Consider the following 14,754-nt stretch of genomic DNA (forward strand, 5'->3'; position numbering starts at 1 on the left):
GATATTCTCATATATGAATTCTGACTTTGCCAATTATGAGCTGCATCAAGTTGCACAAGTTGGTTCTCATCTGAATCTATAGTTCTTTGTCTCTAAAGAAAAGATGATGCTCACTGTACAGGATTTTGTGACATTATTACATAAAACAAGATTGAACACTGGGTCCACTGAAATACAATTTCCCACCCCTCCTCCTGCTTATGGCCAAGGACATGATGTTTACATAACAGCTGTTAATATCAGAGGAACAATTTTTAGTCAATTAATAATTTTCAAAGAGCTTTTAAATCAAGTACCCTGTCTCTGTCTCATACTCACTGAAAAACCTTAGTAAATTAAATTTTTTAAATCAGAAAACTTGTATGCAATGAATCAGGTTACAGATTTGTCAAATCCTTAGGATATAATCCTGCATAATGAATTGCCTTTTAATAGAGAATTAACAACTCAAGTTTCTAAGCACAAATATTAATATTTCGACTATAAATTTGGCTTACCTTTTTTCTACTGTTGCAAAAAAAGAAAAAAGATTGGTGGAATGTAAGTGACATGGATAGATTTTGCACCTCAGCTGATACAAGCTCAAATATAAGCTCTGTCACTTACTAATTTGGGGTTTGGGACTAAGTTTCTTATGTCTCTGAACCTCGGTTTTTTCATCTGTAAAATGGGAGCATCAGCCACCTCAAGGGTAGTTGTGAAGGACAGAAACAATGTCAGGAAAGAGCCTAACAAAATGAAACACAGTAGGAGTTCAATAAAGCAGGCTATTTATACCATGGACATTTGCATTATGAATGATATTGGTGTGTGCCTGAGAATTGATTCCGTTTTAGTTTTTACAGAACCTGTCAGTTCTCTTTCCCTCTCTCCTCTTTTAATCACTTTGAGGCTTCACAGGAAAATATAAACCTGCAACCCTATTTAGTATGTTAATGCTGTTTAATAAACACACTCTACATTCCAACTCTGGCACTAGTGTCTTGGCAAGCATTCTGGCTAGAATATATTTCATGCTTCAGGACCTAAACGTGTAGTGACATATTAATACATCATGAAATTCAACAAAGATGCAGCGGGCTCAAAGAAAGAACAAAGCACAGGTTCACACTCCGTCATATAATGTTGTCTGTCCTCTCACTCTATATTATCAGGTGTCCTGACAGTTACATCCTTCGTGAATAACTTATAATAATTGCAAGTTCCAAAGATGAGCTGTACCAAGGTGAGACTGCTAACAGTCTGCTAATATCAAAGCAGGCGCATTTTATTGATAACAAATTCCAGATTTTTAATTCCTTTCACTCACGAAAAATAAAAGTTCCACGTCGATATCCGTAAGATATTTGTAAAACAACATACAAGGGGAACTTCTGAAAAATATTGTTTAATACTTTTATTAAACAATAAACAACCCCATCTTGTTCACAAGGTCTGCAAAGTCAAACCTATTTTCATAATAATGCTAAAACATCATTTCTACTTTTCACTCTCACTCCTTCATGAGTTTACAGTGGAATTTTCCAGAGGTTACATGATGTCACACAGCAACCCACTGAATGCAGAAAGGAGATACGAAATTCCAACTGCACTGTCTCTTAAACCAGGCAGCAAACAGATTTGGAACATTATAAAACAATCAGTAAACAAGTATTAAACAAGTATTGTTTAATACATGCTTGGTTAATATATGAAACAGTAAGAAACCCATGAATTGCCTGTATACATACAGACCTATACAATTCTAAGTATCCAAAGGTGATGCTCATGACTTACCTTTCTAGAAGATCCAACAATCTTCTAAACATTATTTGTAGCTACAGAGGGTGCAAGATGCTATTCCCAGTTTGGGGAAGACCAGTGTAGATGCTATAGGAAACAAGTGCTAACTGTGGAGTGCACTTTGGTGTGCCTGTTTTCCGATCCATCCAAGACAGAAGGGCATGGGAGACAGACCATAGGCTTAGAGTCAGGTGGACCTAGGTTCAAACATGACTTCAGTCCTTTACTAGGTCCACATTTGCCTCTGTATTTTTCTCTTTCCTAAGATCTCAGAAGTGTAGTATGTTATAAGAAAACGGAAACTTCTAACACACTGGGGCTTGATAAATATTCATTTGTGTGAGGGGTATAGTTTCATTTCCTCCCATTGGGGGAGATCAACCCCATCTTGTTCACAAGGTCTGCAAAGTCAAACCTATTTTCATAATAATGCTAAAACATCATTTCTACTTTTCACTCTCACTCCTTCATGAGTTTACAGTGGAATTTTCCAGAGGTTACATGATGCCACACAGCAACCCACTGAATGCAGAAAGGAGATACGAAATTCCAACTGCACTGTCTCTTAAACCAGGCAGCAAATAGATTTGGAACATTATAAAACAATCAGTAAAACGTTTATCGCTAAACATATTTTGTTCTATAAATGTGTTTAATTTTCCAAAAAAGTTATGTTAATATATAATGAGTTTATTGGTTTTATTTTTAAATTAATTAAATTATTTTAAAATATGTTTTAATTTCTAATACAGTAAATATCTATCATCTATTACAGAAATGAAAGACCTTTGGGGTTTTCAATAAATTTTATGTAACAGGGTCCTGAAACTTTAAGGTTTGGTAAATGCTGCCTTAGTTTAATGATTTAGTAAGAAAATAAGAGCTCTGGGGACTTTAAATTTCCACTCGGGGATATGGAAAGGAAGAAAAAGAGTACTGCCACACTTACAGTAAAAATCTGGACACATTGAAAATTCATGAGTGTTTTGTACCCACAGGAGAGCTGAGGTTGTGAGGCAAACAATTGGCCTCACATCTGAGGAAAGACAGCTGACTGCAAGGAGAAATAATATGAGCTGTGCGTACTTGTGAGAGACACATCCAGGCACCAGGAAGAAGACTTCAGTCAGGGCGGAAGCTAGGGGTGAAGTGGCAAGAGATTTAGAAGCCCCTGGAGGTCACAGAAATTAGAGGAGTCCAGCCACCTTCAGGTCCATGTCTCCACAAATCCCCACCAAGTGCTCACAGAAAAGCTGAGAAAATGTCTAAGTAAAGCGTCTTTTGTAATGCATACCTGGGAAAGGGAATAGCAACTCCCACAGGAAGAACACAGAACTCCACCTGGAACCTTCCCCTCTATCTCTCCTACAGAACTAAAGCATTAATCTTCTGGAAGTAGAGGAACTAACCCCACCAGCCTTGAGTATTGGAAAAAAACCCACTGAAGCCATGGGAAGAAAACAAATGAAACAGAACAGCCAACGACCTACTCTTGAGGGAGGAGAAAGCAAACACGCTGGGCTCAGAATTACAGATGGGGAAGTGGCAGAAGATCTCAGGAGGCCACGCCCCAAACACCCAGGGATACAGTCTCCACTCAGTAGTGATGCTAAATGCTAATAGAGTTCAAGTAACAAGTCATAGAGAACACTGCTCAAAGAGGAACAAAAGTATGGAAGGAGACCTGATATGAGGTTCAGCAAAGACGAAATCTCAAGCTGAGAACAGAGCAGACATTGAGGAAAAACAAAACACCTCTGACAGCCCAGCCTGATCCTGAACACAAGGTACCACTGGAGGAATTTGAAGCTCATGGCTCACTGAGGTTCATGATAGAGACAACAGACTTCAAGCGTAACCTACATCCTAACTAGATTTCTCAAACTCTCACATGAAAGGGCTAGAAAAAAGGAAAGGCATGCCTGTTTCTAAGCATGAAAACTGTTTACCTCAGTCTCTACTGAACTACACAAGGTATCCAAATTTCAACAACAACAAAAAATACGGGGCATATGAAAACGCAAGAAAAAACAACACACTCCCAATAGACAAAGCAATTGGCAGAACCAGAATCAACTATGACACAGATGGTGAAACTTCCTGATAGGAAATTTAAAATAACTATGATTGATATGTCAAAGAATCTACTGAAAAAGGAGGATTGCATGTAAGCTCAGATTAGAAGGTTCAGCAGAAAGGTGGAAACTATAAGAAAGAACCAAATGAAAATGCCAGAATTTTAAAAATCCACAGTAAAATAGGTGAGGAATGGCGTCAACAGATTCACTCAACATAGTTGAAGAAAAAAATCAAGGAACTTGAAGATACATCAATAGGAAATTCTCAAACCAGAATACAGAAATAAAGACGAGTTTGTGTGTGTGTGTGTGTGTGTGTGTGCGTGTGTGTGTGCATGGGCACACATGTGCGTGAGGGACGTAACAGGGTATCCAGGAATGGTGAGACAATATCAAATGGTTTAATACACTATGTAATTGGAATCCCAGAAGGAGAATCCCAGAAGGAAATATTAGTTCCCAGGGCAGAACTAATATTTGAGGAAATAATGGCCAAGAATTTTCCAAAATTAAAAATGGACACTAAGGAATATTAGCTATAAAAATGAATGAAATAATGCCATTTGCAGCAACATGGATGGACTTAAAGATTATCATACTAAGTGAAGTAAGTCAGACAGAGAAAGACAAATACCATATGATACCACTCATATGTAGAACCTAAAAAAAAAAAGATACAAATGAACCTATTTACAAAAACAGAAACAGACTCACAGACTTGGAAAACAAACTTATGGTTACCAAAGGGGAAGTGTGGGGGGTGAAGGAGGGATAAATTAGGAGTTTGGGGTTAACATATACACACTACTATATATAAAATTGATAAACAATAAGGACCTACTGTATAGCACAGGGAACTCTACTCAATATTCTGTAATAACCTATATGGGGACAGAAACTGAAAAAGAATGGATATATGTATATTTATAACTGAATCACTTTGCTGTATACCTGAAAGCAACTCAACATTGTAAATCAACTATACTCCAATATAGAATAAAAATTAAATTAAATTTTAAAAAAAGAATATTCACACATACACAGAAAACCCAGACACTAAGCAAACACAGATCCAAGAAATTCAGAGAACACAGGAAGGATAAAAAGAAAACAAATTCCACTTTAGAAAAAAAAGGAAATCTTGACAGCAGCTATAGAAAAAGGCACATTCTATGCAGAGGAACAAAGATTAAAATTACAGTGGACTTATTGTAGCTAGAAGACAATGCAGTGCTGAAGGAGAAAAAAAAAGTCAACCCAAAACTCTACACCCAGTGAAAATATTTTTCAAAAATGAAGAAGTAAAGACACTCTCAGAAAAAGAAAAACTGAGATAATTCATTGCCAGCAGACCTTCCCTACAAACAGTGGTAAGGGAAGTTCTTCGGGCAGAAGGAATATGAGAGGAAACAAATCTGGATTGACACAAAGAAATGGTGTTGAAAATGGAATCAGTGAATATAACATAAAATTCTTTTTTTCTTATTTTTAATTGATTGAAAATAAAACTGTCTAAAGTAAAATATAGTAGCAACATATTGTATGCTTAAAGCATACGCAAAAGTAAAATTTATGGGAAAAAAAGCACAAAAGATGGAAGAGAGGAATAGAGAATATATTGTTGTAAGAGCCTTGAAAGACCTTACATAACATGTGTGAAGTGATAAAATGACATCTGATGGGTGGCTCTAATTAATTAAAGATGTAGTGTATTGCAAATCATAGGGCAAACACTAAAACATTAACACAAATGAATAAAGAAGCTAATATAACAGGTAAAATGAAATTATAAAACATGCTGTTTATTAGAGAATATAATAAAAGAAAAAAGAAGAAACCACAGATGGAACAAATAGAAAGCAGCTTAAAAGACAGATAGTAAAAAATAAGAACCAAATATATGCTGTCTGCAAGAAACACAGTTCAAAGATACAGATAGTTTAAAAAGAATAAAAAAATGAACTACGTAAACACCAAAAGAAAGCTGAAGTTGCTGTATTAATAACAGATAAAGACTTCAGAAAAAGGAATATTATTAGTCATAAAGAGGGACATCGTGGCATGATAAAGGGGTTAATTCTCCAAAAAGACACAACAATCCTAAATGCATATGCACCTTACAATAGAACATCAAGATACATGAAGCAAAAACTGAAAAGAGAAACAGACAAATCCACAACTATAGTTGAAGACTTCACCATTCTTCTTGAAGGGATAGAACAAGTACAGAGTACATTAGTAAGATCACAGAAGACCTAAACAATGCAATCAACTTATTTGACATAATTTCTGTTTACATTTACAGAACACCCCTCTGGACAACAGCAGAACACATAATCTCTTCAATTTCACATGAAACATTCACCAACGTATACTATGTGCTGGCTTATTGAGAAAACTTAAAATTTTGAAACAATAAAAATAATATAAAGTAGGACCTACTATATATAACAGGGAACTATACTCGATACCTTGTAATAACCTATAATGGAAAAGAATATGAAAAAGAAGACATATGTATTCATCTGTATAATGGAATCACTTTGCTGTATGCTTGAAACTAACATAACATTGTAAATTAATTACACTTCCATAGAAAGTAAATAAAATAGGTCATCGTGGAGCTCTCTGGCTGTGTCTTGAGGATCCGGCGCTGGAGGTGCAGATGGTTTGATGAGTCCCTTAGTGTGTCCCTGCTGAGACTCACGCCACCGTCATGTCCCCGTACTTGCGTCCCCCCAACACGTCTCTCTTTGTGAGGAACTTGCGGACGATACCAGGTCTGAAGATTTGCGACACGAATTCGGTCGTTATGGTCCTATAGTTGATGTGTATGTTCCACTTGATTCCTACACTCGCCATCCAAGAGGATTTGCATATGTTCAGTTTGAGGATGTTCGTGATGCAGAAGATGTTTTACATAATTTGGACAGAAAATGGATTTGTGGACGCCAAAGTGAAATACATTTGCACAGGGGGATCAAAAGACTCCAAATCAGATGAAAGCCAAGGAAGGGAGGAATGTGTATAGCTCTTCACTCTATGACGATTATGACAGATACAGATGTTCTAGAAGCCGAAGTTACTGAAAGAAGGAGATCAAGAAGTCCTTCCTTTGATTACAACTATAGAAGATCTTATAGTCCTAGAAACAGTAGACTGACTGGAAGAGCACAGCGTAGCATAAGCCATTCCGACAATGATAGATTCAAACACCGAAATCTATCTTTTTCAAGATCCAAATCCAATTCAAGATCACGGTCCAAGTCCCGGCCCAAGAAAGAAATGAAGGCTAAATCACGTTCTAGGTCTGCATCTCACACCAAAACTAGAGGCACTGCTAAAACACATTCCAAAACACATTATACGTCTGGCTCAAGACATGAAAAGGAATCAAGGAAAAAAGAACCACCTAGATCCAAATCTCAGTCAAGATCACAGTCTGGGGCTTCCCTGGTGGCGCAGTGGTTGGGAGTCCACCTGCCGATGCAGGGGACACGGGTTCGTGCCCCGGTCCAGGAAGATCTCACATGCCGCGGAGCGGCTGGGCCCGTGAGCCATGGCCGCTGAGCCTGTGCGTCCGGAGCCTGTGCTCCGCAACGGACGAGGCCACAACAGTGAGAGGCCCGCGTATCGCAAAAAAATTTTTAAAAAAGCACTTGGTGTGTGCATTTGTATCAAAATTTGCCCATATGTTTATGAAGGAGGCTTGTTCTTCACACCTCAGTTTATTTAATGTGAGGCAAGTTAAAAGACACCGCTCCCATTCTAAGTGATTCTGTGGTGCCATGAGATTTAAAATAATTCTGGAAAAAATTAATTTTAAGAAAGTCACATCTCTTGAGTTTTTGATTATCAATGTAGAACCTGATGAAAATAATACCCTAACTCTTTATAATTTCTAACATCTCTCTACGAGATCATTTGGGGGCAATAAAAAGTGACTTGACGTGTCCAATCTCATTTCAGAATAAATGCTGGCACCTTTAAAAATTTTAGATTGCTTGCTTACAGGCATAATAAGTAAGAAATGTTGTGGGAAAACCATTCCTTTTAGAGGATTACTTTTTTCAATTTTGGTTTTAGTAATCTAGGCCTTGCCTGTAAAGAACAAAAGATGGTTTTTAAATACTGTTTGTGGAATGTGTTTAAGGGATTGATTCTAGCACCTTTGTATATTTGATAGTATTTCTAACGTTCACTTCTTTACTGTTTGCAGTTAATGTTCATGTTCTGCTATGCAATCATTTATATGCACGTTTCTTTAATTTTTTTAGATTTTCCTGGACGTATAGTTTAAACAACAAAAAGTCTATTTAAAACTGTAGCAGTAGTCTGCAGTTCTAGCAAAGAGGAAAGTTGTGGCGTTAAACTTTGTATTTTCTTTCTTATAGAAGCTTCTAGAAAGGTATTTTTATATGTTCTTTTTAACCAATATTGTGTACAACCTTTAAAACATCAATGTTTGGATCAAAACAAGATCCAGCTTATTTTCTGCTTGCTGTAAATTAAGCAAACATGCTATAATAAAAGCAAAATGAAGGAAAAAATAAATAAAATAAATCTAATGTATCAGTAAAGGACAAAAAATATTAATAATATAAAGTATATCCTCTAAATAACCTATGAGCCAAATAGGAAATGTCAGGGAACATTTTAAATATTTTGAATTGAAAGGAAATGAAAGCCCAACATACCAAATTTTGTGGGATGCAGCTAAAGCAATGCTTAGAAGGAAATTTATGGTATTGAAAGGATTATATTAGAAAAATGACTCTGAAGTCAGACCACCAGTATTCAAATACGGGCCCACTTTGTACTAAATGTGTATCAGGCAATTCGCTTAACTTCTCAGTGGATCAAACTCCTCACCTATAAAATGAAGGGAACTTCCTGGGGGTGTCGTAAGATTAGATGTGGTTATGTAGAACCCTTAGCACAATGTCTGGCATAAATTAAGTACTTAATATATATCAGCTAATTTTTTGTTAATTTCTAATAATTAGTAGACATCTTGGTAGAACTGGAGATAAGAATGACAAACAGCCCTTAACCTCAAGAACCTCACAATTTAATGGGGAGACAAACAGATTTATCAAAGTTACCACTCCCAGTATCAAACTGGGACCACAGGGAAATGCCGCTATACCAAAGTGGGGGAATTAAGCAAGCTTCTCAGATATAGGAGACCTCTTATCAAGGTTTAAGGAGTCAGTAGTTATCTAAATTAAAGGAGACATTCCAAGGACAGAATGGCTTGAGCAAAGCTGGAAGCTGTGGCATGCAAACTGGGAAGCTGCAGTTGGTTCAAATTATTAGAGAGCAGTTTTCCAAAGACAGGTAGGTATGATGGCAGGAACAAGAGATGCAAAGACCACATTTGTCATTCCTAAGAGTTTATATTTTGTCTTGTAATGAGGTGCTGAATGACAAAGTGACACAGCCAGTTTTTGTTACAAGTTTCTGGCTTCACTATACAGGATATTTACTAGGATATTTACTAGGTGTCTGGGGCCGGGGGCAGTACAAGGCACGAAGATGGCAACTCTGACAGATACGATACATGGTGGTGTCTCATCACGTAATCCAGATGGAACGGACAGGGATATTAAGAATGCTTATCGGGCTTCCCTCGTGGCGCAGTGGTTGAGAGTCCGCCTGCCGATGCAGGGGACACGGGTTCGTGCCCCGGTCCGGGAAGATCCCACATGCCGCGGAGCGGCTGGGCCCGTGAGCCATGGCCGCTGAGCCTGCGCGTCCGGAGCCTCTTGCTCCGCAACGGGAGAGGTCACAACAGTGAGAGGCCCGCGTACCGCAAAAGAAAAAAAAAAGAATGCTTATCAAGAGTGCCTTGTGAGCGATTCCACATGGAGGTGATCATTAAGACGCATGATTCTGGCTTAAACATCTGGGTGGAGAAACGTATGAATCACCACGATAGACAATACAGTACACGGAGCAAGACAGAGAGTTTAGCAGTAGGTACGCTGGTTTGGAGGTGCTAATAAGCTATCCAGAAAGCCACTGTCTAGTCACACCTCAGCAGTGACATGTGAAGAAGAAAGAAGAATTTAGGTCTCAGTGCAGAGAAGTAACTGACATCTCAAGCACGGGTGATTCTTTCTGAGGGAGGAGAACTTAGTTGTGGACAGAGACAAAGAGGTAACCCAAGGCTCTGGTACCTACTGAAGACAACCGAGGTGATAAGAGAGAATTATAAGCAGATATTAAAGATGAAGTGGCAACTTGACCAGGTTACTGATGATGTTTGAGAATTTGGTTCAGAAATGTTCCCTTCAAACTGTAATAATACCTCTTCATAAACAGTGGATTCTGTACAGCACTGGACTGACTTCCTGGGGCTGCTGTAGCAAATCATCACACACCTCACGGCTTAAAACAACTGAAATGTATACCGTCACATTTCTGGAGGCCAGAAGTCTGAAATCAAAGTGCTGAAAGGGCCACATTCCCCAGGGAGCTTCTAGGGGAGAATCTATTCCTTCCCTCTTCCAAATTCTAACGGTTGTCAGCACTCCTTGGCTTGTGGCAGCATCTCTGCTCTGTGTTCCCAGTATTTTCTCCTCCTCAGTATCCCTCTCAAAACTCCCTCTGCCTCTTTCTTATGTGATTGCATTTAGGGCCCAGATAGATAATATAGAATACACTCCTTCTCTCAAGATTGTTAACTTAGTCACATCCTTGCATTACAAGGCCATGTTCATTCTTTTGCCATTTTAGGTGTTATTGACAGGTTCTGGAGTTAGAACGTGGACATATCTTTTGGGGGGCCACCATTCAGCTCACTACAAGCACTCTGTCAAAAATATAAAATAATAAGACTCACTGTTAGCAAGGGATTGGGGAAAGGATATTCACACACTATTAACGAAAGTTAATTGGCATGATCTCTTTGGAAAACAATTTGGCAAAGCTAAAAAAAAAAAAAAGGCTTGAAAATGTGTATATTGCCTTTAACAAAACAATTGCAAGTTTAGAACTTTATCCCCAAAAGAGATGTGGTTCATAGAATGTGCAAGTATGTTCACCACTGTCTTTTTTATTATTTGAAAAGAAAACCTGGATTTAGCCTAAAATGCTCAACAATAGGGGCTTAAATAGGATTTAAATTATGTGTGTGTGTGTATATATATATATATATATATATATATACACATGCATATATACATATATATATTGAATCAGACATGTATAGCCATCAAAATTGGTAATATAACTCCATGTTTATAGCATGTAAAAGGATTCACAACATCCTCAAATAAAAAGTTTTTTAAATGACATGTATGGTATTTTAGTAAATAAAAAGGTACATCTAAAATAATCTCAATGAGTTGATCATACAAATATTAATATTAATAGGATCACTGGGATTTTATCATTTTATTTATAATTTTGAATTTTTCTTCAGTGAGCTTACTTATATTTTTAAATAACTGAAAAGTGAATTAATGTATCAGACACATATTAACTTTCCTTCAAATATATTTATAACCCTCAGTTTCAGAATTTCACTGGTAAATTAGCCATAAATTTTCTTTTGATAGATATCTATCTTTTGATAGATAAAAAAGAAAACTATAAAACAATATATACAAATGAATTTGGGGATAAAAGCCAAATATCTTTTTTCTAAATATAACAAAGTCCAAATGTGAAAGAAATTTGAGCCACCTAAGTAAAAATACTAATACTAGCATTATCTATTTATATAATAAGTGAGAATAAAACGTTTATTCCTAAGTGTAGTAAACATTCACTATTTAAGAAAAAACTAGCCTATATCTGTGAATATACTCTACAAGCCATTTTAAAAAGCCAATTATGTGTATGTATGCTTGGTAAATGAGACTGAATGAATTACATCTACAAACTTATACACATAAATTATAAAATTTAATTGTTTCTGGAAGAGGCTCTGATCTTCTTAAGCATCATGATTAGTGATGTTAGTGCCCACAAAATGCATCTTTCAAGATTTATTTTGATTGATATCTAACTCGTAAAAGAGTGATCTTTTATACACTACTAGGACAGAGTATACTTTATAGCTCAAACCTAAAAAAATATCATGGAATTGCTCTTTTGCTATCATTAAATGTGACCCACCAATTCTTCCAAAACCAGTAAATATTCACTTCTACAGGTATTTGCTTCCTCATCTGGAAAACTGATTAATAAAAAAATGTCCTCTGGGCTTCCCTGGTGGCGCAGTGGTTGCGAGTCCGCCTGCCGATGCAGGGGACGCGGGTTCGTGCCCCGGTCGGGGAGGATCCCACGTGCCGCGGAGCGGCTGGGCCCGTGAGCCATGGCCGCTGAGCCTGCGCGTCCGGAGCCTGTGCTCCGCAACGGGAGAAGCCACAACAGTGAGAGGCCCGCGTACAGCATAAAAAAAAAAAAAAAAAAAAAAAAAAAAAAAATGTCCTCTTAAGAGTTTTTATGGAGAACTTTATGTAGATCTTCATAAAATGAATAATGAAAGTTGTGCCATGTTCACTGGCAGAACACTTGCATCAATATTAAGGCGAGAAGTAGTTCACAATTCATTTAACTATGACAGTAATTAGGCAGCTATTTTTTTCTTAATTCACTAGGGCCATCTGTTTGCCTACTAAGTGCAAGGTCTTTCACATCAAGCTACAGGAATGGTTTTCCTAGATTGTACTGTAGGTTGGAACCCTCAGCCTTGTACAACAAAGTGTAATAAAATGATTCAACTTCGCTCACATCACAAACAATCTAAGAGAAATTTTTCCGAATTCATATCTTCTCAACAGAATTTGCTAGAAAACAGGGCAGATGTGCTCATTCATACCGCTGTTTGTTCTGGATGAGAACTCAGTGCTTCCTGAATGAGCTTCTAATACAGAAACTCATCATGGAAAAGCTGCTTCAACTCTGTCGGTTCAGAAGATGCTTTAAAGGTTGCCTGTTCCAGAGCAATATTTACAGATGTCCTGGGAAGGTGACACACTGCAGGGACCCTGAGGGCAGGGGACAATACGTCAGTGGAGACGGTCAGAGAAGATCTTATGGCTGCCTGGGGAAGCAAAGGGCAGAGAATTTGAAGCCACATCTATTTACGAGGCACTCGGTGAAGGTTGGTGGAGAGTCTTAAAAGGATGCAGTAGGATCCTTGCAGATGGGGAGGGAACCTAGGCAAACTTGTCCTCCTTTCTAGTTTTACATCACTCCAGATAGACAACTGAGTTGATAACATGCTGCATCCCCTATCTCAGGACCCCAAGTTCCTCATTCCAGTTTAGAGAAAGTGTAAAAGATTAACACACATTGGCTAGAATTCATCTCTTCTGTTTCTGCTGGTTATGCCATCTTCCCGGTTTCAGCATTATCAACTTTTTAAAATATAAATTTCAATTCATGTACACTTGATATAAAGATAAGAAAAAGTGATCACAGTCACTGGGATAGAGGGACCTTTGTAATTTCAAGGATAAAATCAGTCATTTATCCTGCATTCCCAGCATTTTTCCTGCAGAATGGATAAGATCATATTCACTTCCAGGGAAACGTAATAGCAAAAGGAAATCACAGCACCCAGAAGCCGATGAAGCATAGATAAGATCCAGGTTCTCAGAGCAGCAGGGTGCCTGGATGACGGTCGTGTTGGTCATGTGACAACACAACTGACACTCTACGTGCACACAAACTGCTGATCCTTTGTGGTCCCCCAATTACCCTAACTCCATCTCCACACCCCCAATACAAGTAGGACAACAGGATGGCCGGATTTGAGGCCACTGTGGGAGAAGACGTCTTCCACTTCAAAGTCTCGCCCCAAGTGGTCTTGATAAGGCATTTGAAAGTCCTGTCCTACACATGCCTTTGAGCTAGAGTCCAGAAAGCCTCTTTTTACATATAAGTGCTGGCTGTGACTGCTTCTGCTTTTGAATTCTTATACTACTTTCTGCCGTTCTCTCAGACCAAGGAACAGATTTATTTATTTAAAAGACCCATCTTAAGGGGAAAAGGGGAGGGATAAATTAGGGGTAGGGGATTAACAGATACACACCACTACGTATACAATAGATAAAAACAAGGACCTACTGTATAGCACAGGAACTACATTCAGTATCTTATAATAACCTATCATGGAAAAGAATCTGAAAAAGATTATATATATATAAAACTGAACCACTTCTCTGTACATCTGCAACTAATACAGTATTGTAAATCAACTATAGTTCCATAAAAAAAGGTTTTAAAAATTAAAAGACCTGTCTTGTTCAGAAAAGGTTTAAAGAGGATGAAACATGTATCATATTGATAAAGAAGTAGAGACCAGAGATGAAGAATGTTGGGACGTGGACAGATATCTCCTACTTGCGCCCTCTCTCTACTGGTTCCACAAGCTACTTCCTGTGTGATCATGGACCATTACATGGCTCAGTTTCCGTATCTGTAAGGTGGGGATAATAACGTTACTGCACCAGTAACCCACTGTAAGAATTAAATGATAATACACATCACACACATGGCAAACTATCATCTTCCTAGGACAAAATAAGATCTCAGTAAATTTTCTGGGTATTAATAAATTGCTATGTTTTCCTTTACATATGCATTATCTCCTCAATTAGATCTGAAATCATGCAAAACCAACAAAATGTGATTGGGTACTTTCGAGAATACCGAGTAGCAGTAATCAGAAGGGAAATACAATGAGAAAGGAAAGATATTAGATTAAATGACAAGTATACAAAATGTATTTGGTTAAGAAGATCGTTTGTTGAGAAAGGATTATGAGATGATTAATGTTTATATTATAGATTGTAGAACTATCATTACAGATTTTTGAGTTAGTGGAAACAGAATGCCTTGATGTAGTGGATTTGGGAAATTGTAGTTTGGTGTT

The 14,754-nt window shown here is 37.6% G+C and overlaps 1 pseudogene; it reads left to right on the plus strand.

Moving 5' to 3' along the window:
• The first annotated feature begins 6,576 nt into the window (after window positions 1-6,576).
• On the plus strand, window positions 6,577-9,865 carry LOC116765007 (annotated as a pseudogene).
• Window positions 9,866-14,754: the final 4,889 nt, after the last annotated feature.

This window comes from Phocoena sinus, chromosome 14, assembly GCF_008692025.1.
Source record: "Phocoena sinus isolate mPhoSin1 chromosome 14, mPhoSin1.pri, whole genome shotgun sequence".
NCBI lineage: Eukaryota > Metazoa > Chordata > Mammalia > Artiodactyla > Phocoenidae > Phocoena > Phocoena sinus.